Source organism: Rhinichthys klamathensis, unplaced genomic scaffold, assembly GCF_029890125.1.
Source record: "Rhinichthys klamathensis goyatoka isolate OS25496 unplaced genomic scaffold, OSU_Roscu_1.1 h1tg000523l_1, whole genome shotgun sequence".
Lineage (NCBI taxonomy): Eukaryota > Metazoa > Chordata > Actinopteri > Cypriniformes > Leuciscidae > Rhinichthys > Rhinichthys klamathensis.
This window is the reverse complement of record NW_026607002.1, coordinates 2,995,871-3,021,464: the sequence shown is the minus strand read 5'-3', so window position 1 is coordinate 3,021,464 and position 25,594 is coordinate 2,995,871. Positions and strand designations below refer to the sequence as shown.

The 25,594-nt window shown below is 43.6% G+C and overlaps 1 protein-coding gene and 1 long non-coding RNA gene across 3 annotated transcripts in view; one reads left to right on the top strand and one right to left on the bottom strand.

The window, feature by feature from the left end:
- LOC130073061 (gastrula zinc finger protein XlCGF8.2DB-like) overlaps positions 1-25,594 on the bottom strand; it is a 292,174-nt gene that overhangs the window by 122,505 nt on the left and 144,075 nt on the right. The gene's annotated exons all lie outside the window — the stretch shown is intronic.
- LOC130073102 (uncharacterized) lies at positions 14,620-17,764 on the top strand. Of its 2 annotated transcripts, XR_008804209.1 has the most exons (4): positions 14,620-14,795; positions 15,344-15,478; positions 17,352-17,402; positions 17,479-17,764. It is a non-coding gene; the product is annotated as an uncharacterized LOC130073102 (long non-coding RNA). The 2 variants fall into 2 exon arrangements; XR_008804208.1 differs by lacking the exon at positions 14,620-14,795 and having other exon boundaries at positions 15,277-15,478.

The window sequence follows — 25,594 nt, the reverse complement described above, 5'->3', positions numbered from 1 at the left end:
AAAAAACAATTAAAAATAATAATAACAAAATATACACATTTAAATCCACAAACATAGATAATGCAAACCAATGACAGAAATAAGCTCAGTTAGAACAGAAAATAGAATAGAATGTGACTATTTCAATAGAACGTCAATCTTGACATTTAATTGTAACTAGTTTGCATATAGTTCATATTGTAACATATAGTTTAATACAAAAAGTTTAATATAACATTATTAACTAAACTTGGCATGGCAACCCTCTACAATGCGATTAATATCATTCATTCGCATATCAGATTAAACCTTCACTCTGGGCGAGTAAATAATGTCCATCATTAGCCTTTGGCTAATAAATTCTTAGATTTTACACGCTAAGTGTAAGTCTTATAAGATATATTTTCACTCGCTGAACACTGTGACTGACTGATCAGCGCTTGAGAGTTTTGCTCTATGTCAAGCGATTTGTGCACAGTGTCCCTTTGGACTATTTTACGTACCGTAAACTAGTGTGAAAGCGCACGACTCGCCGTCGGTTTGCTGAGAGTGTTTCTCACACACACACAAAGTAAGAGAGTGAGAAAGAGTGACATGCCACACAGAATCGGCGTGCTACTAGGGGTGGTTAATCTGTCTGATTTCCCGATTCGATTCGATTACGATTATTGAAGTCCCGATTCGATTACAGTCGATTTTCGATTATTAACGATTCTCGATTAGCAATTATTGATTTTCCATTTCACAACAGTAAACGAAAAAACACTACAAAGTGATTGCAGTATTAAAAAAAGTCAGCTGCTGAATTACTTAACTCTTTTATTGAGTAACAACAACTCAAAGCACTTTCTGTGTTGTGTAGTTATAATTTCAGAATTATTTGTATGTAGCTTATGTTCTGTAGAACACAGAAATGAATACATCACATTGTGTTGTGACTCATCAAGTTGAACGAAACAATAACAAATAAATGAAAGGCTTATTTCCTTAAGGAAGTAGATCAGAAACAACATACTGTAGAAATTGGACAATTTTCTTCTAGAAAGACAAGGTGTTGTTCAGGTGGAGGAAGACTGCAGGTTGCAGTCGAAACATGTCAAGGTAAATAAAAAGTTTATAATGCAAAAATTTTTTTGCATTATATGCGGTTAGAACAGCTGTCAGCAGCGCGTCCTCATCCATATCAAGCGCCTCGTCCCCTGAGGCGGCGGCAGCGCGGGCGGGAGCCGGCGGCTGCGAGTCCGGGAGAGGGGGCGGAGAAGGAGAGATAGACGCTCGAGGGAGTCATTCCGGCGAGCATTTGCATCAGAAAACGACGGCAGTGCAGCCCGCAGGGTCGACATCAGAAGTGCGTCGCTGAGCTCACAAACCCAGGCAGAGAGCGCAGATCACATGGCGGTCTCCGTCGCTGTGCGGGGCTCTGCACGCGCCGCAGGAAGTGCAAGGCATCTTGAAAAAGACGCTCGCTGCTCTTTTAGACAGTAAGTTTTGCAAGAAAGGATCCGTCGCCGGATAGCGTAGCTCGCACGGATGGCTGAAGGTGGCGAAGACGGCCGGCTTCTTCAGGCGCTGTCTTGTCGCATCCTCGACGGCGGCGGCGGCTTCTCTCTAGATCCAGCGATTTAATAAAAAATCGATTTTTGAAAATTTTATAATCGATTCATAATCGTCTATAACATAATCGCGATTAATCAATAATCGATTTTTTTAACCACCCCTACGTGCTACATGTAAACGATATTTATGTAACGAACACGTAATATTCAACAATATTATTGATCTGCCTGCATTGACACCATTATATGAGAACTGAACTTAGCTGGTCGATGACATCACTGTTTTCTCCAGGGCGGCTTTATAGATAAATTAACTAAATTAATAACTTGTTTACAACCAAAATGAACCATCACTGAACTTACTTAAGCTGGACTATGAAGCCATTTTCTTCTTGATCTGCTGTACAGCGTAAACAAACTTTGTGAAATTATTTTCTTGTTATCACAGTAAATCTGCTTTGAAACAATCTGTATTGTAAAAAGTGCTATATAAATAGAAGTGACTTGACTTGAGAGATTAAATTGTCTTCTAAAGCGAAGGGGTCGTCCTCTGCCTTGTCAAAAACACTCCAAATTGTGTGAACCATCTGGGGATGGAGTGTCAGCAAGCACAGATTGAGATTGCAAGCCCTCAGCAAGTCTGGCTGGCTTGTACAGAGGCCTCGATCTGAGCCCACCTTGGAGGTTTATGCTTAACGCCACTGCCATGTTGACCGAGCAGAGTAAGACGTGGTGCCCTCGCAGATCTGGCAGGAAGGCTCTGAGGGCCAAGAAAACGGCCAGCATTTCCAGGCAGTTGATGTGTAGCTGCTTCTCCATACTTGACCAGAAGTCGGCCTGACCTCGCACAGAGTGCCCCAACCCGTGTTGGAAACGTCTGTCGAGACCACCTTTCCTTCAGGAGACCATTCCCAGGTAAATGCCAGATTGGAACTGACATGGTTCCCTCCAAGGGGCCAAGGCCATGGTGCAGGCTTGGTCCACCTTGATACGGAGGCGTCCGTGACGCCAAGTGTGGGCTGTAACCCGGGGTGTTAGCCAGTACTGTAGGGCAGAGGCCCAGTATCCTCTGAAACGTTCCGAGGAGGGATGAAAACTTGAAAGACGCCGCAAGCTGTTAAATCGCAAGGCTCGCTTCGGTATGAGCGTGGCCCGCATTTGGGCTGAATTGAGGACTGCTCCCAGGAACGAGATTCGTTGGTTGGAAGAAAGCGAGCTCTTGGCAATGTTGATCCTGAGTCTCGGGCAGTCCAAATGGCTGAGGAGTAAGGATCTGTGAACGTACAGTACATTACGAGCCAGTCGTCGAGGTAGTTCAGGACGTGGTCTCCATTCTGTCTCAGAGGGGAGGGAGTCGCATCCATAAAGACGGATAGAGAGCTCGAAACGGTCCAAATGGAAGGACAGTAGGGTGGTAAGCCACCTGCTCAAACGAGAATCTCAAGAACAGTCTGTGATGGGGGGGGGGGGGGGGGTGGGGGGGGGGGGGGCATTTTGGATATGAAAGTAGGCATCTTTCAGATCCACTGCGAAAAACCAATCCCCTGGACACACCTGTAAGATGATTTGTTTCAATGATAGCATCTTGAATGGCCATTTTAAGGGCGCGATTCAGATGTCTGAGATCGAGGATGAGCCTGAGGCCGCCAACCTTCTTTGGAACAAGGAAGTAGTGGCTGTAAACCCTGACTCGCGATATAGCGTATTGTTAAAACTTTTTTTCATGATTTTGTTCATAAACAAAATACTAATGACTTAAGCCACTCAAATACTTTTGTTCCTTTATTATTGAAACAAATTCTACATACATGGTAAGCATAGATATAATGAATGCCATTTCTAATAGTGCATAACCTCTTAACAGCCAGACTAACTAAATTTGTACAGAATATCGATGGAGATAATTAGTTTCACTACATTTACTCCCAAATATTAAACAAATAAGCATTTCTATCTAGATTTTTAGCAGTTTGACCTCCCCCAATTTCCAACAATCCTCACCATGCCTCTATGTAATTTTAAAGGGGTCATATAATGATACATGCACTTTTACAAGTTGATTGTACTGAAATGTGTGTTGGGCACGTACCTGGGTCGAGATCTCAGGATTCTGTGAGAGGTTGCTGGCCCGAATTTCATGCATGGCTCACTGAGGGAAATGCATACTTGCGTAGTCCCCGAGGCCAGCTGTGTGCCAGCGCATCCGTGCCAAGGGCCCCCTCGGTCAGGGTGTAAAACAATTGGCAATGGGACATGTCCAGAGCAACAAACTCGGTCTACCTGTGTTTCTTCTGAAGCGTCTCCAAATCAGCTGGACCTTCTGGGGGTGGAGTCCCCATTCTCCCAAGAGAGTGTGAGCTGTTGTGAGAGATCGTCTGCTGCACAATTAAGCTCGCCCAGAACGTGAACGGCACAAAGCGACCTGAGATGCTTCTGACTCTAAAGGAGGAGATGGCAGGCAAGTTGTGTCATGCGATGGGAGCGTAGACCACCCTGATGGTTGATGTACACAACGGCCGCAGTGTTGTCTGTCCGGACCAGTACGTGCTTGCCTGGTAACAGTGATTTGCCATACTGCTAGCAACTTGAGGCAGTTAATGTGCCAGAGCAGTCGAGGTCCTGTCCAGGAGCCCGATGGTGCATGCCCATTGCACATGGCACCCCAGTCGGTGGTGAAGGCATCTGTTGAGACAAAAACATACCTGGACACTGGTTCTAGGGGAGTTCCTGCCTGAAGATATGCAAGATCTGACCATGGGCTGAAGGTTTGGCGACAGGCCGGAGTGATTGTCACTCGGTGGGTGCAGCATTGCCATGCCCATCTCGGGACTCGGCCGTGAAGCCAGTGCTGAAGCGGTCTCATATGAAGCAATCCAAGCGGTGTGACTGTGGCTGCCATATGCCCTAGGAGCCTCTGAAATTGTTTCAGTGTAACAGTTCGCTTACCCTTGAACGAATTCAGGCAGTTCAGCACCGACAGAGCACGTTTGTTTGTGAGATGTGCTGTCAGGTTGACAGAATCCAACTCCATACCGAGAAAAGAGATCCTCTGCACAGGGGAGATTTTGGTCTTTTTCCAGTTGACCCGAAGCCCCAGATGGAAGAGTTGTTGGAGCTCCAGGTCCATGTGTTAACACAACTGCTCTCACGAGTAGGCCAGTATGAGCCAGTCATCAAGATAGTTGAGAATGAGAACGCCTTGTTCCCTCATCAGAACAAGGGCTGCCTCTACAACTTTCGTAAAGACACGAGGCAACAGTGACAACCCGAAGGGAAGGGCTTTGTACATATATGCCCGACCCTCGAACGCAAAGCGTAGGAGCGGTCTGTGTCGAGGAAGAATCGAGACATGAAATTACGTGTCCTGGTGAATCGCTGCAAACCAATCTTGCGGTTGAATGCATTTGAAAATGCGTCTCTTGGGTCAACATTTTGAACGGGAGCTTGTGAAGGGTCTGATTTAAAATACGCAGATCCAAGATCGGTCGTAACCTACCGCTTTTTTGGGGTACAATGAAGTAAGGCACAGCGTCCCGGAGTAGGGTCCGAGTGTGCGTTGCAACAATTCCCGAAGAGCTGATTCCTCCATCGCTGGGTCGCCCGTCTCAGCAGTTGCGCTTGTTGTGACCTTTTGCGGGTGTGGCAGGGGCTGGGATGGGCTGCGGCGCTTTCCTGCGGCCGTGTAGGCTGCTGCTGTGGCTGTGCGGGAGCATAGGTGGAAGCAACAGGGGGCACCCTCTGCGACGAGCAGGCAGGGTGGAGACAGCAGCGGGGATCGGGGAGTCGATGAATTTATATTTGTCGGTCTCCCTCATTTCTGCCAGCTTAAGCCAAAGGTGGCGTTCCTGGACCACTAGTAAGGACATCGTCTGACCCAGGGACCGCGCAATGACTTTCGTCGCACATAGGGTGAGGTCCGTCATGCAGCTCTTTGAGTGCCTTGGCCTGGTAGACTAGCAGGAGAGCCATGGCGTGCAGGGCGAAGACGACCAGTCCAGCAGGTCTGTAAGCCTTGGCCATAAGCATGAACGAGAACTTACAAGCCTTGGATGGGAGACGCGAATTAGCAATTTTTTTTCTTTCTTTTTAAATATTTTTGTCTGATTTGATAATGCCGTTAGCTGTCTGTGAAGTATATTGGCTGAATGCACATGACTGAGTTAGGGCTGTGCGATATGAAGATATATATAAGATGAACGAAATAAAAAGTCTATTGTTTCATATTATGCTCTAACGTTTATTTCGTGGTGTTGCGAAATACATTATTTACGGCAATACTTTATCATCATTTGGATGACTGCAATCTTACACGCCACCATGGGGATGCAGTCAGAAACGTGAATATCAGCATGACGAGTGAAGGGGAGACAGAACCAGGTGGCTCTGAGCAGGAGAAGAACCAACCAGGACAAATCGAGGAGCTTGTTCCTAAACGAGGGGCTACCTCTGTAGCATGGACATGGTTTGGTTATGAAAAGTACACAGACCAAAAAAACTGTACTTTGCAAATTATATCGGACACCGGTTCCCACATCAGGATCAAACACCAATAACTTCACTCACATTATCAACGTAAAACATCATCCTTCACATATAACAGCAAAGTGAGGCGGTGGTCATACTGCACAGCACAGATTGTACTACGGACTACGAACTATTTAAATTGAGCAGTGTAACATTCTATATGTTTAATTGACTGTATTTTATTTTGATAATGAACAGAACACAAAGATAATTAACACAATATGTTGTGTGTGTGCGTGAGGCGCCAGGGCGATCACAGGAATTTTTGTCCTTCTGAGAAACCAGTTACTCCGTAATGTATGGTCATACGGATAAAAGCAAGACATGATTCAAAACTGTAAAGCTTTTTTAAAATACAGAAAATTAACAGGATGCCGTTTTCTACCGTCTCGGTTTCTTTTGAGCCCGCCACAATGAAACGAAACTCAGTTCTGTTAGTTAATCTGTCATTATTTAAGTGAAATATTTAGCATATAAGCCTATAAATTAAGTTTTATATATTTTATTTTATTCCATTTCCTCCGTTCACATTAGGGGTCGTTCGTTTATCTGTGCCGATATTAAGCATTTTTATGGTTATCGTCATCAGCCATTTTAAAAACCGATTTGTAGATAAAATAATTTCATTTTGAAATGCGATATATTTGTCTCTAACGGAGCCAACTCTGTCGGAACCATAAACTTTAAAAAAAAGATGGACGACGCCCCTTCGCTCTCTTCCATTGGTCAGAAGTGAAGAAACCAGTATCCCGATATGGCGCTGACATCTTGGAACTTGAGTCTACGCAGTAGCGATTTCGGGACCAGACATGCACAGTAGTGAGCAGGAAGTAAAGCCGCGAAATCCGCGATGCAGAAAACACGGACGGAATCGCGGAATCCAGTCATAAAAACGGAATTTACTGTATAAAGCGGAATATCACTGAATTTGTAATTTTTTTTATGAATTAATAATAAGCAGGTCAGTACAAATCAAATCGAATTTCAAACCGCAAAAAGACTATTTAAATATGAATCCTGCGTGTCTCTTAATGTATGGCGCAGATGCGTGATTTCATTTACCACACACACACACTGGAGCACGCTTGCACTGTTTTCAGCCTCAGCCGCATCATTATATGAAGACATGATTGCATAAACCTCATCTCCAGAGCCACTTAGGCCTTGTTTACACTGTCAGTGAAATGTGACTAGGGTTGGGTACCGAAACGCGGTGCCAATAGGGAACCGGTTCTGACGTAAACGGTAGTAACCAGACCGAATAAGAACGAAAATTTCTTAGGAAAAAGTCTCTGTGGCATAAGGCGCACACACGCAAAGTCTCTCGCTCTCTCCCTCTCTCTCTCCGCCGTGCACGCACTATACGGTTTATTTTAGCACTGTCTGTTCTGTCTCATATGCGCGCTTTTGCTCGCTCGCTCAAGCGTTCCGGGAGATTTTAACTAATTTGCGGGCATCAGGGAGCCGTTATCAATATACGGGAGACTCCCGGAACGTCTGCTGATAGCGAGGGGATTATTGAAGATGCCGAAGACAAAACGCTCCAAGGTTTGGCTGCATTTCACGTGTAAAATTACGCGTCAGAACGATTGTCTGAAGCCCATATAGAATCACGATTCACTCCAATCCATTGGCCGATGACACGGCCGCCGCCTTGATGCTCTTACGTCATCGTATTATATTAGCGCGCGCATCATCTGCTCAGATTTCTCTGCCGAAAAAGGAAGCTTGTCGGCAGCGCGAGGAGTTTGGCAGTGGCAGTGTCTCGTTCCCTATTCAGAGAACATGGGTTACACACATTATGTTTCATAAGTTTACTCAAAGCTGCGTAGCTAAGACCCAGTGGGAACGAAATACCTAACTTGCCAAGCTAAGCGCTTCAACTAGTACAATGATCAGATAACTTACATGACTGGTTCAAGCAGACAAAACATGGGAACCTGTAGCCATGTCGATATTAGATTACCCAGGTAGTAATCTCTGTTAATCTCCAGTATTATTACATTGTTTGATACAATATTGTTTTATTTGATATTATGTAATGTGAATTTTTATTTTATATTGGTTTATTTATTATTACCATATGTAACTTGTATTTATATTGTTTAAAAATATAAGTTAATATTGTGTCCAGTTTGGCCCTGTAAATAAAGGGGTATTATTTTTTGACAAAGTGTGTGCGGTTTCGTTTTCTTAAGTACCGTTTCAAGAACCGTTTAAGCACCGGAACCGTTTAAAAAATACAGAGTAGGTACTGGTATCGGATAAAACCCAACCGATACCCAACCCTGAATGTGACCCAATTCCGATGTTTTACTCATATGCGAGATCGGATGTGTTCTATGACAGTGTAAACAGGAAAAAAAGCATGTATTCGGATATTTTGAGATCGGTTTCAGGCCTCGTTCATATGTGGAAATAAATCAGATATAAATCAGATATGTGCCAATGCGACAGTCATGTAAACAGGCAGATCGGATTTTCTGAGGCATTAGGCTGCGTCTCCACGGTTTAATGACTAGAGAAACCCAGACGCGCATCTGCAAAGGGACGGATGGCCCGACGAAACATTGTGTCGTCATAGGAGAGGAATGTGGACACACGTTGACACAACATATCGTTGGCTTGCTCATCCTAAAATTTCAGACCCACTGCACCTCGTTAAAGCCCGCCACAATCTCATGAAAGTGCGTATATAGCACAAATTTTTTTTTCACGTGCCATTTACGCCAAAAATAGTTTTTTCGCGCATGATATGCACTTTATGTGTTCAATACGCACGTTTACAGTGCGTATCATATGCAAGCAAAAACTATTTTTGGCGTAGCCTATAAATGGCACGAGAAATAAAATTCGTGCTATATTCACTTTCATGAGATCGTGTTGTATATTCCCACCAGTCCTGAGATCTCCCTGCGCGTTCATCCATCTGTGCAAGAAGACCCCTTTAAACATGCGCGATGTTTCAGTCAAGTGTAAACACATGACTCGGATATGGGTCACAATTTAAAGAACGTATAAACGGACGGTAAAAAAAAATCGGATATAGGCAACAAATCAGAATTGGGCATCAAGACCTGCAGTGTAAACGAGGCCTTAGTCACTTCATGAGCTTTTTAATGCTTCATCTGAGAAAAGTTATCATCATATCATTAACACACAGAAACTCAAAGATCTCCACTGCAACCCGTCAAAAAAAAAGTTCGGTTTTTCATCGAGCCCAAAAATTATTATTTATTAAACTGTAAATAAATTAAATAAGTTTCAAAGATTTCAATTAATTAGAAATGCTTTTTGATTACTAAAATTTAATTTATCCATTAAAATATAGTCTTTAAGTTTTACAAAATGTTTACAGAATGATTCTGGGTGCTCCCTGCACTTTTTAAGTTATTAATAATAATAATAATAATAATAATAATAATGTTATTATTAACAGTTCTCAGATTTAAAGATATGTTTAAAATAATTTAAAGAAAGTATTTGTCAAAACTAGGGATGTAACGATTCACTCGCAACCGGTTGAAAATCGATAAAAATGTGTGACGATTCAAGTCGGTTGAAATGTTAAACGAATCGCGATACACGTTTTAAACAGCAGGGCGCGTTTACTATAGCCTACTGTGAAGTTGTGAACCTCGCTTTACAATAGCACAATAGCAGCGAGCACACACTGGCGTGAAGCTAGCGAGTGTTTTCACTTCATTCATGGAACTTGATCTTGTGTGAGCCAAGCTCAACTTCCATAGGAATGAACTGAAAACGCTCGGTTTGCTCCGCTCGCGCCGCACCAGTGTGTGCCATAGACTGGTGTGCACGTGCCCTCAAACAGTAGACATGGCTTTGGCGACGGCAAGCGTATGTTGACGTTGACTCATTCAAATCGGAGGTGTGGCGGCATTTTGACTTTCCGTAGACTAATAATAATCACCACCGTGAGTAACACCAGTCACCTCCGTTTTCATGTAAAAGTCATTAATACTACAATTGCGAGAGCCACGGAGATCACAAGGTGCATCAGTGTTTCCGTGGCAACCAGGTGTTGTATTTATTTTACTATCTCTTTCTCTAAATGTGTTTTTTTTTTACTCTTACTAGTGTAATGATACAAATTATAACAAAATTAGAATCTTGCCTTTATTACAATGTAAAACCCCTGTCAATCTGGTACTACTAATTTTACACAGTCTTTTACATAGTGTGCGAAGGTACCAGTGTCCAGCCTCTTGACCAAACAGACAGAAAGACTGAGTTGAAACAACCTTGAAGGGAATTTTTTTAATGTAGTTTTATTATTTGAGAAATATATTTTAAATTAAAAAGAAATGTGCAGCATTTTGTCTGAGAAATAATAAAAGGGACACTTTTGTCTTAAATCGCATTTGTTAAAAAAATCGTGAGAAAATCGTATCGTGAAACCAGTATCGTGAATCGTATCGCATCGTGAGATGAGTGAATCGTTACATCCCTAGTCAAAACACTTTGTTATTCTTACTTTTTTAACATTAACTTACATTTTTAAACCAGACTTAGGCTATATATCGGTTCAAAATATCGGTTATCGGTCTACTTGATCTGTAATAATCGGTATCGCATCGGCCCTGAAAATCCCACATCGGTCGACCCCTAGTTCACATTAGCGCTTTAAGTGCGTGATCCATGTTCTACACTATCCTCGTATCCTGCAATTTCCGCTGGTTTCAGAACACACAACAAGTTGGATATTACCTGCTATTCATTTTCACTGAAATGTATGCCTAATTGTTTGACAGTTGGTGACATAGCATATATATCCTCGGAAAAACTAATGCCAGTGCATTGCCATTGCGTCTTACCTGATGACTTGAAAGCTGAGCACAGGCATTTCACTCACGTTGGATAGGTAATGCGTCAATATCACATTTGCATAATCTATTCGTGATTGTTTGACTGCCAAATTAAAATATTAAACAGAACATAAAATAACTTTATTAACCGGTTAATGGCAATTTTAAATAAGCATTTCTGTTCAGAACGATTAAATTTGATTTTGTTTCTGGTTATATTCCTGTCAAAATTACGTTTGTTTCCAGTTCATTAAATTTCGTTCATTTACCCGGTTTGGAGCCCTGATTGCTGCTACATTTTAAACTTGAAATTACAATGTTTACATTTGGAATTTTATATAGCAATATTTTATGTTGGGCCTGTAATCATTTGTTTTTTGAAAAGTGTTTTATATTTTGTATTTCTATTCTACATTCTTAAACATTTGCCAATCAAACAAAAGTTCTAAATAAAGGGAGAGAAATAATTGAACTCAATTTTGAGTATATACTTTAAAATGTAGAAAAGAAAATTGTCCTTCCCATGTGGTCAATATTAAACTATTAATCTATTGAATTTACAGAAAAGGGACTATATCATGATATTGTTATCGGGATATGAAATTACTTATACCATGATACGAGATTTAGGTTATATCGACCAGCCCGCCCTACTCTAAGTGAAAATAATATCATTGATGAGATTTAAATACAATTAATATTTGGTGGCCATGATTAGGGGTAGGGGTGGGCGATATCTCGATATTTAAAATATATCGAGATATTTTTTAAACACAATATGGATTTTGACATATCGTATATATCGATATATTGTTTATATTTAATCCTGATTTCGCCACTTTGCTTGTTTGCCTTCTCTGTGCTGTGCTCGCCCCCGCCTCCTTGCTTTTGTTCCCCCTCACCTCGCGTGTTGTCTCATTCAACAATTGTCTCATCCGCAACCAGCCCGGAGGCTACAGAACTCCGAGTGTGTCTGCGCGCGAGCGACAGAGCACGAGAGAAACCTCCAACGCATTCTCATCCCAAAGCGTAATATATTGACTCTTTTGCCAAAGCGTCTATATCCAACGCACATGGCACCCTTTAGCGTCAATATAACACGCTTCGGTTTTGGGTAGGTTTAGGTCTGGGGTAGTGTTAGGGTTAGACCACTAGGAGGCGCCATATATCTGCGTGGGTTAGGGTTAGGGTGCGCAAGACCGGCAAGACCCCATTTGGCTTGGCTGTGTGTTTATATCTATGGGCTGTGTGCACGGCTTTTTTTTTGTAACAGCGCGCTCGGCGCCGCGTCCGAATCATAGACTTCAAGCCGAATCTGCCTGAGCATGCACGTCTCACCGCACCGGCACGCAGTTTGCGCGTCTAAATTGCAAAGTTCATTCCAAAGTTTTTTCGTTAAGTTGTTACTGTGTGTGACTTAAAAAAAAAGCACGTTCATTGCAACGTTTGTTTGTTTTGTTAGTTAAGGATTTGTTTACTGTGTGATACATTTAATGGAAAGCACATTCACTTCTAGTTGTCTTGCTGTTCATGTTAAATAAACGTAGAGCCAGTAGCTAATCAGTGTCTGGTTGTTTATTCAAACTAAGTTGTCCTATAACAGACGAAAAGTTATTCAACCCCCCGACGACGGTTATGTTATGAACCGTCACATTTGACTCACGTCATAACCGTCATCACCAATTCTGAAACCGGCACACCCCTAGCCATGATTGCTTTGATTTTATTAAATGTTACCATTTTTTTTATTGTAAATCATTGTTTAGTGATGTTGGATAAATTGATTCACGATTTTTTCTCATGAAATCATGCAATTAATCACAATCCCCAAATAAACAAAGATTAATTATTGTTGCCGACAGGGGCGTATAAAACAAAAAGTGCTTTTAAAAGTATAAATTCTGTCACTCATCATTAACTCAGCACACACAGCAATCCAATTCTTGCATTCTGTCGGGAATATATTTCTGCATCACATCTTGCTTTTAAAAGGAAACCACCATAAATTGCAAAATTCTCTTCTTTGACCTTTGATGCATGTAAACCTGTTGTGAGAAAATAGCATAGACTAATAGGGCCAGAAATATGAATGAAGGAAAACACCAACCTATTTGTTCCTCTGTTTCTTCATCTTTTATTCTGCAGGGTTCTTCCTTAATCTCCATCTTTACAATAGTATGTCCGTAGTTTCTCCTGGAGTAATTCCTCCTGCTTGCTTCTTCTTCTCCTGTGGGAAGATGGGAATATTCCCCAGCATTTAAACTCTCATGAACGGCTGTGGGAGCTTCACTGACTGAAGGAGTGAATTGTGGTCGTTGTTGCTCATTTAGCAGATGATCATCACACTTACAATCACTCGAGATTATCCATGGTTTAAGTGTTTTACTCAAACTGTTTAAAAACACTCAACTTCTCAAACTTTTTATGTTGCTCTTACATTAGATATAATTTACATGCATTAAAAACTTTAACATGTTTAATTTGTTTATTACCTAAAATAAAAACACAACTCATAATCTTCACAAATTGTAATGTGAAAAAAAAACAGTTAACGAGTTTAACGTTACGTTTCACGAGCGTAATGAACAACATCAGTCGGTTGATTTCGATTCATTTCTGAGTGATTCACTAAATGAACGGACTCGTTTTGGGGGTTTGGATTTAGATTTCTCCTAATAAATGATAAAGTGAATGTACTCACAGTCTGATAACAGCAGATTTAGAACAGAATGAACGGTTGTGTTCCACTTCTCATGTTTATTTTCCCTTCCCTCGCTCACTTCTTTTCTTCTCCTAGACTCGGGTGTGTGTCATTGCTTCGGTTGCTCGAGCGCCTCTACTGGCGGAAACCAATTTATATCATATTAAACTATCTAACATTCATAGATTAAATGTGCTATCTGTTATTTTGGCTGATATTATAAAAACTCTTTTTATCTCGCCACATGTGTTTGATTTGGGATAATATAAAGATACAAATTTTAAATATTATTTTAGAAATAACATTTATTGGTTATACAGTTTATTTGCCATAATAGAGGATGTTTGGAAAGGCATAGCCTAGGCCTATATTTAAACTTGCAAATTGTTTTTGATTCTGGTGATTTGAAAACAAGCTTATAGGGCTGTTGAGAACCAGAACTAAACTGACCTGAGCCTGAAGTTTACATGCTTCCCTATTATGGATGTGATTATTGATAAAAAAATATCAAATTCATTTATTGTTTACTTGATCTCTTCAACCACTACAATACTATTAATGAACAGTATGACCTCACTAATGCTGCTGAGTTATTTTCAGCATGTGTAAAGGTTGTTTTATGCTAATTGTTCTGCACAGTTGTAGCTTGTTGTGTGGTTGGATTTCAGTTCTCAAAAGATCTGATCCTGAATCAGCGTGAAAAGAAAAACCTTGACATTGAATTCAGCTCTGAGCGACCAGATCTGGATTCATCAGTAGAGACGAGTAACACATGCAGTAGGACTTTTAGGAATTGAAAATAGGAAAGAGTTTTTTAATGCACATATTTTGAAAAGAGTTTTTTATTTGCTAATAGAAATGTGTCATCATCAGTGGACTCATGTTAAATGTCTTCTTGATGTGGCCGAACTCTGTAATGAAATCAACTGGATCATCACTTATTGTAAATTATTAACAAAGAGGAGATGGATTTTAAAAGAAAAACAAAGAGGCTAAACTGGTTCAGGCACTTTCTCCATTTGCTTCATGCGTCACAGAAGCTGTTCGAAATATTTACTCAGTCATTCATTTCCTGGTGGATTCTGTGGTTCTCGGCTGTGTTTGAAGTCTGAGGTTTCAGTAGCCGTATTCTCCAAGGGTTTAAATGAAAAAATATGAACTAGGGATTAAAATAATAATAAATATTTCCAGATCTGGATTTAGGTGAGTGTTTTCTGTCGTTTGTTTGGCATTTCTATCACGTTCCGATAACGAGAATGCATAGCTCTGATTTAAAACAACTCTTTAAATTACATATACATTTCAGAATTTGCAGAAAAATAACTTTCTATGTCGCTTTTTTGCTTTGATCTGAAAATTTTTCAAAGATCATTGTGCGTTTTTCACTGGAAGCAAGAAAATGCGACTGTTTTTAAGAGTTAACATAATCAATAATCACTCATTTGTGAAAACATGATTAACTATCCCTGACCTATAAATAGTGAAGAATGTAAATATTTTAAAGTCCAAAATATTTTCTACATTTATCTCAGATTGTCAATATGGTCTCAAACTTTTGGCCTGCACTGTACATCAGATTACTCTGTAATAGTGTTTGTCCAGTCAGAATTTCATGATTTCTCTTTAATATTGATGTGGTTATTTTGTGTGTTTTGCAGATGTTCTCTGATATCTCAAAATATGGAGAATAAGATTTCATGCAATATGACAAGAATACTAAACTAAAAGGCCAGAAAGAGAACGAAACGCATCTGAAGGAAAAGAAAAGATGACAGACGAATACAAACCTGCGCTGAAGGAAAAAACATTTAACATAAAAGAAAATGCCCATGGATTCAGAAAACATCTAATTCTGCAGCAGAAAAACAGTATGGACGCACATCGACCAAAGTGTAAGAAAGTTTGAGAGGAATTTCAGGTTTTAACACAAATATCCATATATACACTGTAAAAAATTATCATGATTTTAACGGTAAAAATGCTACAGTGAAAAACTGTTAATTGGTTAACAGAAAGTTTCCTTACTATATACGGTAAATAACTCTGATAGATCTAACGGTACATTTAATGTAATTTTACTGTAAAATACCATTAAATTTACAGTTTTTTAAAGTGAAAAAGAACAACTTATTGAATAATTTACAGTGAAAAACCGTAAATTGACATTCCCACATTTCCCTGCATGACACTTCACATTTGATGTATTTTTGTTGAAATAACTATGTTTCTTCTTAGTTTTCTTAGTTCTTTTCTTATTAGTTATGTACATTAGAGTTTTATGTTACATTTAATGTTGTTAAATTAATGTTTATTGCATTTTTCAAAATTTCATGTGTTACCATGATGCTGTTTAGTGTTTGTGCGAATGACACTGTGCAGCTTCTATATATTAGTATTAAAGGAACACTGCGACTTTTTGGGACTTTAGCCTATTCACCTTATCCCCCAGAGTTAGATAAGTCCATACATACCTTTTTCCTCTCTGTGCGTGCTATAAGTCTGTTTGACGCACCCACCGCTAGCCTAGCTTAGCACAAAGACTGGATGTAAATGGTTGCAGCTAGCATACTAATCCAAATAAGTGACAAAATAACGCAAACATTTTCCTATTTACATGTTGTGATTGGGTGATTGTGATTGTGATTGTGGGCGCGCCGTGGTGAGGAGCAGAAAGCGTGTCTCAGGTGCTGCGGTTATCACGCCGCCCAAGTAGCAGTGCTTCGCCTTCAGAGAATATAGTTCCCAGTATTTATACGGTTAAAATATGTCTGTGTCTCATGTGACTTTGTTTTTTGTACACTCTGTGACTATACAAATCACAACATGTAAATAGGAAAATGTTTGCGTTATTTTGTCACTTATTTGGATTAGTATGCTAGCTGCAACCATTTACATCCAGTCTTTGTGCTAAGCTAGGCTAGCGGTGGGTGCGTCAAACAGACTTATAGCACGCACAGAGAGGAAAAAGGTATGTATGGACTTATCTAACTCTGGGGGATAAGGTGAATAAGACTGGATGTAAATGGTTGCAGCTAGCATACTAATCCAAATAAGTGACAAAATAACGCAAACATTTTCCTATTTACATGTTGTGATTTGTCCCAAAGTCCCAAAAAGTCGCAGTGTTCCTTTAACTTTCTTGTGGATGACCTGCTTGTGATGAGCTTTAATTTATCATGTGACTTTCATCACTGCTGTGATGATTGTTGTTTGTCAGTGTATTACAATGGTACAAAACAGATATTAATACATAAATAGGTTGGTAAATTAACATTATATCAGATAATGAAATACGGTTCATTACTGTAAATTTTAAGTCCAGTCTGTAAAACCAATAATGTCTGTACCATATTTTTGACGGTAAAGTTCTGGCAACCACAGCTGCCGGTATTTTAACGTAAAAATGGCATTTTATTTTTTACAGTGTATGTGATGTGCATGTATACAATGATAATAACATTTGCGCGGTGTATAAGTGAATGTTGACTGTTGACCCTTAACTTGGGCTTTTAGTAATTAAATGCATGGAATTGAATAAAAGTGAAATCCCCCAATGATAAATCAGAATATTATATCAATAGGTTTTCACCAGATACTCGTTGGTTTCTAGACTGTGCTTCTAAAGAGCAACACAGATCGATAAAAAATGAAGAAATGTCATATTAAGACCATTAAACTGCTCTTGCATCATTATGATTTCAGGGTGGATTATGATCATGTGACTCTCTCAATCCGTGGCCTGAACTTCTGTTTGTTTGCTTTCAGTCTCTCTTGATCCAGACGGACCTGCGGAGAAAAGAGAAATTCAGGCATGAGGTCAGAGTTTCACAGCTCATAATCATAAAATAAATCTGCACGCGTTTTGATTTCTAACACTGTGTTTTCTCTTCAGAAAGCGGCAGTTTTTCTCATCTAACTGTTGAACATCTAGAACATCATCTAACATCTAGAATGTTCTTCACGTCACTTTCAGTCGGTGAATCAGAATGAGACTGGAATACAAAACACTATTATTTTCCTCTGAAAATGCTCCTTTTTAAAATGTTTATGCATGGCTATAACTGTACCGTGTATAGGCTATACTTAAACTGATTTTGATTTAATACTGTGTACACAGGCTTATATATTTTGTCATAATGATCAGACAATGATAAAGAAGATGACAAATCTTCCTCCTATTTGAACTGGTATAGTTCATGTTGCACAAACTGTTTAGAGACTGAAAATATTTTTCCTTAAACGTGTCATTTTTACTTCCGTTTAGAAGGTATTTTTTATCTTAAGAACCTCCTATAACTGGTGTCAAGTGTCTTGTTCAAGTTCACAATGATCTGTGTTTGAGTTGCATAATGAGCACATGGTCAGCAGGGATGAAATGTCTTTATTATTTGGATTCTGCTGAACACTTTGTGAAGGTCATGTAAGTGTCAAAGTGTATTTACAACATTAAACTCTGTCTGTTTATACTTGAAAGTGATCTCGGTCCCAAATTTATTCTTTAATGTCTAAATGACCATGTTTATACAATGCTCAATAAATATTTATCTAAACCAACAGACGTGGCTGCGTAACGTCACTTGTCACAAGTAGAACAGCCTATAATATGAAGCACACTGTAAAAAAAATCTTAATTTTAACAGTAACATTTTTTTTAAAAGCATGTTAATTGCTTAACAGTATTTATCCTTTTTCACAGTTACCACCTAATGGTCATCGTCTCTGTCACTATCAACGTCACTGTCGTCGTCACTATTACTGTTGTCGTCACTGTTACTGTCATCGTCACTGTCACAGTCATCATCACTATTACTGTCATCATCACTGTTACTGTCATCGTCACTGTTACTGTCATCATCACCGTTACTGTCATCGTCACTGTTACTGTCATCGTCACTGTTACTGTCATCGTCACTGTTACTGTCATCATCACTGTTGCTGTCTGTCATCATCACTGTTACTGTCATCATCACTGTTACTGTCATCATCACTGTTGCTGTCTGTCATCATCACTGTTACTGTCATCGTCACTGTTACTGTCTGTCATCATCACTGTTACTGTCATCATCACTGTTACTGTCATCATCACTGTCACAGTCATCATCACTGTTACTGTCATCATCACTGTTACTGTCATCATCACTGTTGCTGTCTGTCATCATCACTGTTACTGTCATCGTCACTGTCACAGTCATCATCACTGTTACTGTCATCATCACTGTTACTGTCATCGTCACTGTTACTGTCTGTCATCATCACTGTTACTGTCATCATCACTGTTACTGTCATCATCACTGTTACTGTCATCATCACTGTCACAGTCATCATCACTGTTACTGTCATCATCACTGTTACTGTCATCATCACTGTTGCTGTCTGTCATCATCACTGTTACTGTCATCGTCACTGTCACAGTCATCATCACTGTTACTGTCATCATCACTGTTACTGTCATCATCACTGTTGCTGTCTGTCATCATCACGGTTACTGTCATCGTCACTGTTACTGTCTGTCATCATCACTGTTACTGTCATCATCACTGTTACTGTCATCATCACTGTTACTGTCATCGTCACTGTTACTGTCATCGTCACTGTTACTGTCATCATCACTGTTACTGTCATCATCACTGTTGCTGTCTGTCATCATCACTGTTACTGTCATCATCACTGTTACTGTCATCATCACTGTTACTGTCATCGTCACTGTTACTGTCATCATCACTGTTACTGTCATCGTCACTGTTACTGTCATCGTCACTGTTACTGTCATCATCACTGTTACTGTCATCATCACTGTTACTGTCATCATCACTGTTACTGTCATCGTCACTGTCACAGTCATCATCACTGTTACTGTCATCGTCACTGTCACAGTCATCATTCAGCGAGGCTACACGCATCTGCTGATCCTGAGAGAAGCCGCCGTCGTCGAAAAGGCAACTCTAGCGAGCATCTGGGAGACTGAGGAAGCCGGCCGTCTTCGCCACCTTCAGCCGTCCTGCGAGCTAGCGCCATCCGACGGATTTGTATCCTTTTTACGAAAAAGCTTCCTGTATTGTATTGTATCTAAAAGAGCCGAGCGTCTTTGTAAAGATGTCTCGTAAATCTTCCTGCGGTTCCTGCCGCGCTCCCCTCGAGACTGGAGACCGCCACGTCATCTGCGCTCTCTGCCTCGGATTGGGGCACGCCGAGCTCGCCCTCGCCCATGGCGGCTGCGTTCTCTGCGAGGAGATGCCGTTGTCGACCCTGCGGGCTCGACTTCAGGCCACTAAAGTTGCTTCCGCGCCGCCTCTGACTTCGCCGCGGAAGAAGAAACGCCGCTCTCAGAGGCCGCCGGAACCCCAGCTGGAAGCGTTCATCTCGCCGGAGCCTGTCGCCTCCCGCTCTCCTTCTCCGCCGCTTCCGGACGTACAGTTGCCGCCGAGTGGCCGCTCTGTCGCCTCCGATGACGCCGCGGACATCAAGGAAACCTGTTCGCTTCTCGCTTCAGACAGTGAAGAATGGTCCGGTTCTCACGCCTCCTCGGCCCGAGAATCCTCTGGGACCCGCGCTAGAATCGAGGAGGAATTAGTGCGCCTCCTCTCACAGGCCGTCGAACGCCTCGGGCTCGATTGGTCTCCTCCCCCCGAGCAGAACATCAACCGTATGGACGGCAGCTACTTCCGCCAGCGCTCGACTCCCGTCACTAAACGGGCCGCGCCCTTCCTGCCTGAACTGCACGCGGAACTCACGAAGTCCTGGAATGCCCCGCTCTCTGCCAGAACTCGCTCTGACTCTTCCGCCCCGCTTCGCGTTGTGGACGGAGCCGCAGAAAAGGGCTATCTCTCCATTCCCCCTGTAGAGGACCTGGTCGCCGCACATTTATGCCCGCCTTCCACGAGATGGCGCTCATCACCTGTGCTTCCCTCTAAAGCCTGCAGAGCAACTTCGAGCTTTCACGCCCGCGCTTACTCAGCCGCCGGCCAAGCAGCCTCTGCACTCCACTCCATGTCCGTCCTTCAGATTCTACAGGGCGATTTACTTCGTGAATGGGACGAGAGCGGTAAAAATCCCCCCTCAGTCGCGGATTTGAGGAGCGCCACGGACATTGCCCTTCGCGCTACAAAATCTGCTGCTCAAGCCCTTGGGAAATGCATGGCTGCCATTTGTGTGTCTGAAAGACATTTGTGGCTCACACTCGCCGACATGGGAGATTCTGAGTGTGCTGCCTTTCTCAACGCCCCGCTCTCTCCATCCGGCCTCTTCGGATCTGCTGTCACGGGTATCGTTGACCGTTTCTCCGAAGTGCAGAAAGCCTCCCAGGCCATGAATCTTTTTCTGCCTCGTCGCGCTAGCTCCTCTGCAGGCCGCTCACGTGACCAGCCTCCTGCACGAGCCCCACCCCAGCGCCCAGCTCAGCACAGTCAGACTTCTCAGCGACGCCAGGGCGGCCGCCCTCGTTCTCGCTCTGACAGCCGCCACAGACCGCCGCCTCCCCGGGGGCCTCGGCCCAGGATCACGCTGAAACCTGATCACTCGAAGTCTGCCTAGCACAGCTGAGGAAAAGACGGCGCTCTCCCGCCGCCGCCGGACCGCCGGACCGCCGTCAAAGTTTCGCCCTCTGTTAGTCCCCGCTCACGCGGCTACTACAGCAGTGTACCCCGCCATTACCAAGCCGGGTCCCCTTTCCCGCTTGCATGAGCACAAACGCCGTTTTCACGGCGACCCAGAGAAATCTCAAAAAGAGCATAAAAGCCTCACGTGTAGAAGATGTGCCCACAACACTGTGTTCACTCATACACAAAAGCATTTCAGTTCCCGTGTGTCTCACAGAGCCCACTCTCATAAAGCGGTTCCAACCCGCTCGAGTTTCAGAGCGCATAAGCGCGCCCACGAGCCCGTGTGTGCGTCCCACCTCTGCTCACTCTGTTACACGGCCCTTAAGCTCCTCTCTGAGTGTAAGTCCCGCTGTCATAAACACTATGAGCGCGCCCGCGCAGCCCGCTATGTGCAGCAACGGGGACCATGTAGCCATTCACCCCTTAGCGTTACGCTTTAAAGCGTGGGAAGCTATTCCGGGAATTTCCCAGTGGGTGCTAAACACAATAAGGCTAGGCTATCGCTTACAGTTTCACCGCCGCCCTCCACGTTTCCGAGCGCGGCTAGAAACTATTGTGAACCCAGAAGCAGTGACTCTGCTCCGTTCAGAGATAGCAAAACTATTGTGCAAAAGGGCTATAGAGAGAGTTCCTCTATCTATGAGCGAGTCTGGGTTTTACGGCCATTATTTTCTGGTTCCAAAGAAAGACGGCGGCCTCAGACCAATCTTAGACCTCAGATTTCTGAACAAAGTTCTCATGAAGAGACCGTTCAAAATGCTCACTATCAGAAAACTCCTCGCGCACGTGCGCCAGGGGGACTGGTTCATTTCACTAGATCTGAAAGATGCTTACTTTCAGATTCAGATAAATCCCCTTCACAGGCCATTCTTACGTTTCGCCTTCGAAGGCCAGGTTTATCAATACACCGTCCTTCCGTTCGGCCTATCCCTAGCACCCCGCACGTTCACGAAGTGCATGGATGCGGCGCTCGCCCCCCTGTGGAGTCAGGGGCTGCGAATACTGAACTATTTGGACGACTGGCTGATTTTGGCACGATAACAGAGAGAGCTACTGTCTCATCGTACAGTTCTCCTCGACCATCTGAAAGCTTTGGGCCTCTCTGTCAACTGGACAAAGAGCGCACTACAACCCAGTCAGACTATCTCCTTCTTGGGTATAGAGCTAGACTCGGTCACGATGACGGCTCGTCTGTCAACACAGCGCGCGCGCCGTGTTCAGCGTCTCGCCGCATCTTTTCAGATGAACAGACTCACACCTCTGAAAACTTTTCCGAAGGCGTTGGGTTACATGGCCTCAGCCTCCGCGGTGCTCCAGCTGGGGTTACTGCGCATGCGCCCGCTTCAGCTCTGGTTGAAGAGCCGTGTGTCTCACCGCGCGTGGACCACGGGCCGCCAGCTGATAAAGGTAACGCAGACCTGTATCACAGCTCTGCAGCCATGGACCGTAGCAGAATGGTTTCAGCGGGGCGTTTCCATGGGGACCTTTTCTCGCCGGAAGGTCATCTCGACAGACGCATCTAACACGGGTTGGGGTGCGGTCTGCGAGGGCTCACCGGCCTTCGGCCCCTGGTCAGCTCAGGAGAGTCTCCTCCACATAAACTGTTTGGAGATGCTGGTGGTCGAGAACGCGCTCACGCGCATTCTTCCGCGCATTCACGGTCACCACGTGCTGATCCGTTCGGACAATATAGCCGTGGTCTCCTATCTAAACCATCAGGGCGGAGTCAGATCCAGGAATCTCTTCCAGCTGACAGAACGCATCTTAGTTTGGTCTCAGTGTCACCTGCTCTTGCTCAGAGCAACGCACGTGCCGGGTCATCTGAACGACGGTCCAGACAGTCTGTCCAGGAACCCCATTCCCCCCGGGGAATGGTCCCTGCACACTCTTACAGTCCAAAAGCTGTGGCGAATATTCGGCAGAGCAGAGGTGGACCTCTTCGCCTCAGAAGAGAACACCCACTGCCCAATATTTTTCTCAAAGAGCGAGGACGCGCTTGCCCAGACCTGGCCCAGCCGCCCACTTTATGCATTCCCTCTGGTTTCTCTGCTACCACAGGTGCTTCAGAGAATCAGGGAAACACGCCACTCGGTGCTCCTCATAGCCCCGCGTTGGGAGGGTCAGACTTGGTTTCCGGAGCTCACTCAGCTGTAACAGACAGCCCCGTGGCCCATTCCAGTCAGAGCAGATCTCCTCTCCCAAGCTCGCGGCACGATCTGGCATCCCCACCCAGAGCGCTGGGCGCTACATGCGTTGGTGATCAACGACTACCCGTCGCTTTGCCAGAGGGAGTGTTAAACACGATCACGAAGGCTAGGGCGGCTTCTACTAGAAGGCTCTATGCGTCTAAATGGTGCACCGACAGAAATTTGGACCCACGGTCATGCGAGGTCCCTTCCTTGCTAGTTTTTCTCCAAGAGATGTTGGACAAGGGCAGGTCCCCGTCCACTCTCAAGGTGTATGTGGCAGCCGTCACAGCGTTCGTTGAACCCCGGCGCGGCCAGTCACTGGGCAAAGATGGCTTGGTCATCCGCTTCCTCAGGGGAGCTAGAAGGATGAACCCCCCGCGCCCCCCTTCGGTGCCGATTTGGGACCTTTTTATAGTTCTCGAAGCTATGAAAGCCCCCCCCATTCGAACCGCTAAACACCGTGGACCTCAAATACCTTTCGCTCAAAACCGTTTTTCTGCTCGCGCTCGCGTCAGTAAAACGTGTGGGAGACCTTCACGCGCTGCCCAGTAGCGCTTCCTGTCTCGAGTTTGGGCCCAATGACTCCTTAGTCGTTCTCAAACCTAGACATGGTTATGTCCCAAAAGCGATTGGTACCCCGTTCAGGGCACAAGTTATTTCCCTATCGGCTCTGCCTGCTTCCGATAGCGAATCTGACTCTAATCTCCTGTGTCCGGTCAGGGCCCTGAGATTATACATTACTCCCACTGCTCCGGTCAGACGAGCTGAGCAGCTTTTTGTTTCGTTCGGTGGGCGCACCAAAGGGTCGGCCGCCTCGAAACAGACTCTATCCAGATGGATACTTGATGCCATTGCAGCCGCATACGCATCAAAAGACCTGCCATGCCCTCTGGGCATCAGGGCTCATTCCACTAGAGGCATGGCCTCATCGTGGGCATGGTCCAGCGGAATTTCCATTCATGACATTTGTGTGGCAGCGGGATGGGCTTCCCCCTCCACCTTTATCAGATTTTACAATCTGGAAGTTCCCGCCTTGCAGGCTAAACTAATAGCAGTCTAGTAGGTTACAGCTCTTCTGGTTGAGCTGCACTATAGGGAGTTATTCACTCAGACCGGTTTCGCTCTGTCCCTCTCTATCATGTGCTTATTTACTACACAATCTCCGGCCACTCTGCTGGCCTTTGTCACATGTACATATATTTATTCCCACTCATAAGGGTTCCCCGGGGTCTCCCCTGGGACTCATAGTGGATGCTTAGCACGCACGGCGTTGACCAGGTGTTCCCGTAGCGTAAGCTAGCTTACGCAATACGAGAGAACCTCTCGTAAGAGAACGAATCGGTTACCCGACGTAACCTCGGTTCTCTCTAGATGAGGGAACGAGTATTGCGTTCCTGGCCGTGCTTGTGCTACTAGCGTTCTCGCTTCATTCTAAGAAAACCCGTGTTTACAGCCTGAGAGGCGAATTTGTACTCTCTGACCACGCCCGTTTCGGCGGGCTCTGACGCAATGAGAGCATGTCAGACTCTCATTGGCAGAGAGTTCATTCGCGTCTCCTCATAGGCTTAAGCAGTTCTCTGTGAGCGAACCAATGAGCTGCTAGCTGGCCCGCTCATGGTCTGCTGCAGCTGAACTGCGTTGACAATGGATACAAAATTATAGGATAATTTTTTGGCTTCAATCTCTCAGAAAAGATGAATCTTTCCCGTAGCGTAAGACTCTCTGACCACGCCCGTTTCGGCGGGCTCTGACGCAATGAGAGCATGTCAGACTCTCATTGGCAGAGAGTTCATTCGCGTCTCCTCATAGGCTTAAGCAGTTCTCTGTGAGCGAACCAATGAGCTGCTAGCTAGCCGGCTCATGGTCTGCTGCAGCTGAACTGCGTTGACACTTTGGCTTCAATTTCTCAGAAAAGATGAATCTTTCCCGTAGCGTAAGCTAGCTTACGCAATACTCGTTCCCTCATCTAGAGAGAACCGAGGTTACATTAGGTAAACGATTCGTTTTGAGGGATAAAATGCGGAATAAAAAAAAAAAGAAAACTGAAATGAACAAAGTAACGCTATATAGTCAGGACAATGCAGGTTTCAAAACTTTGTTTTATGCTTGAGCTCATGCCTGTCATCTCACTCTTTCGACTGTACTCTTATTTGTGCACACAATGAAGAATGTTGATGATTCTGGTTTTACAACAACTAACCTGCACAAAGGTGAATTTCCT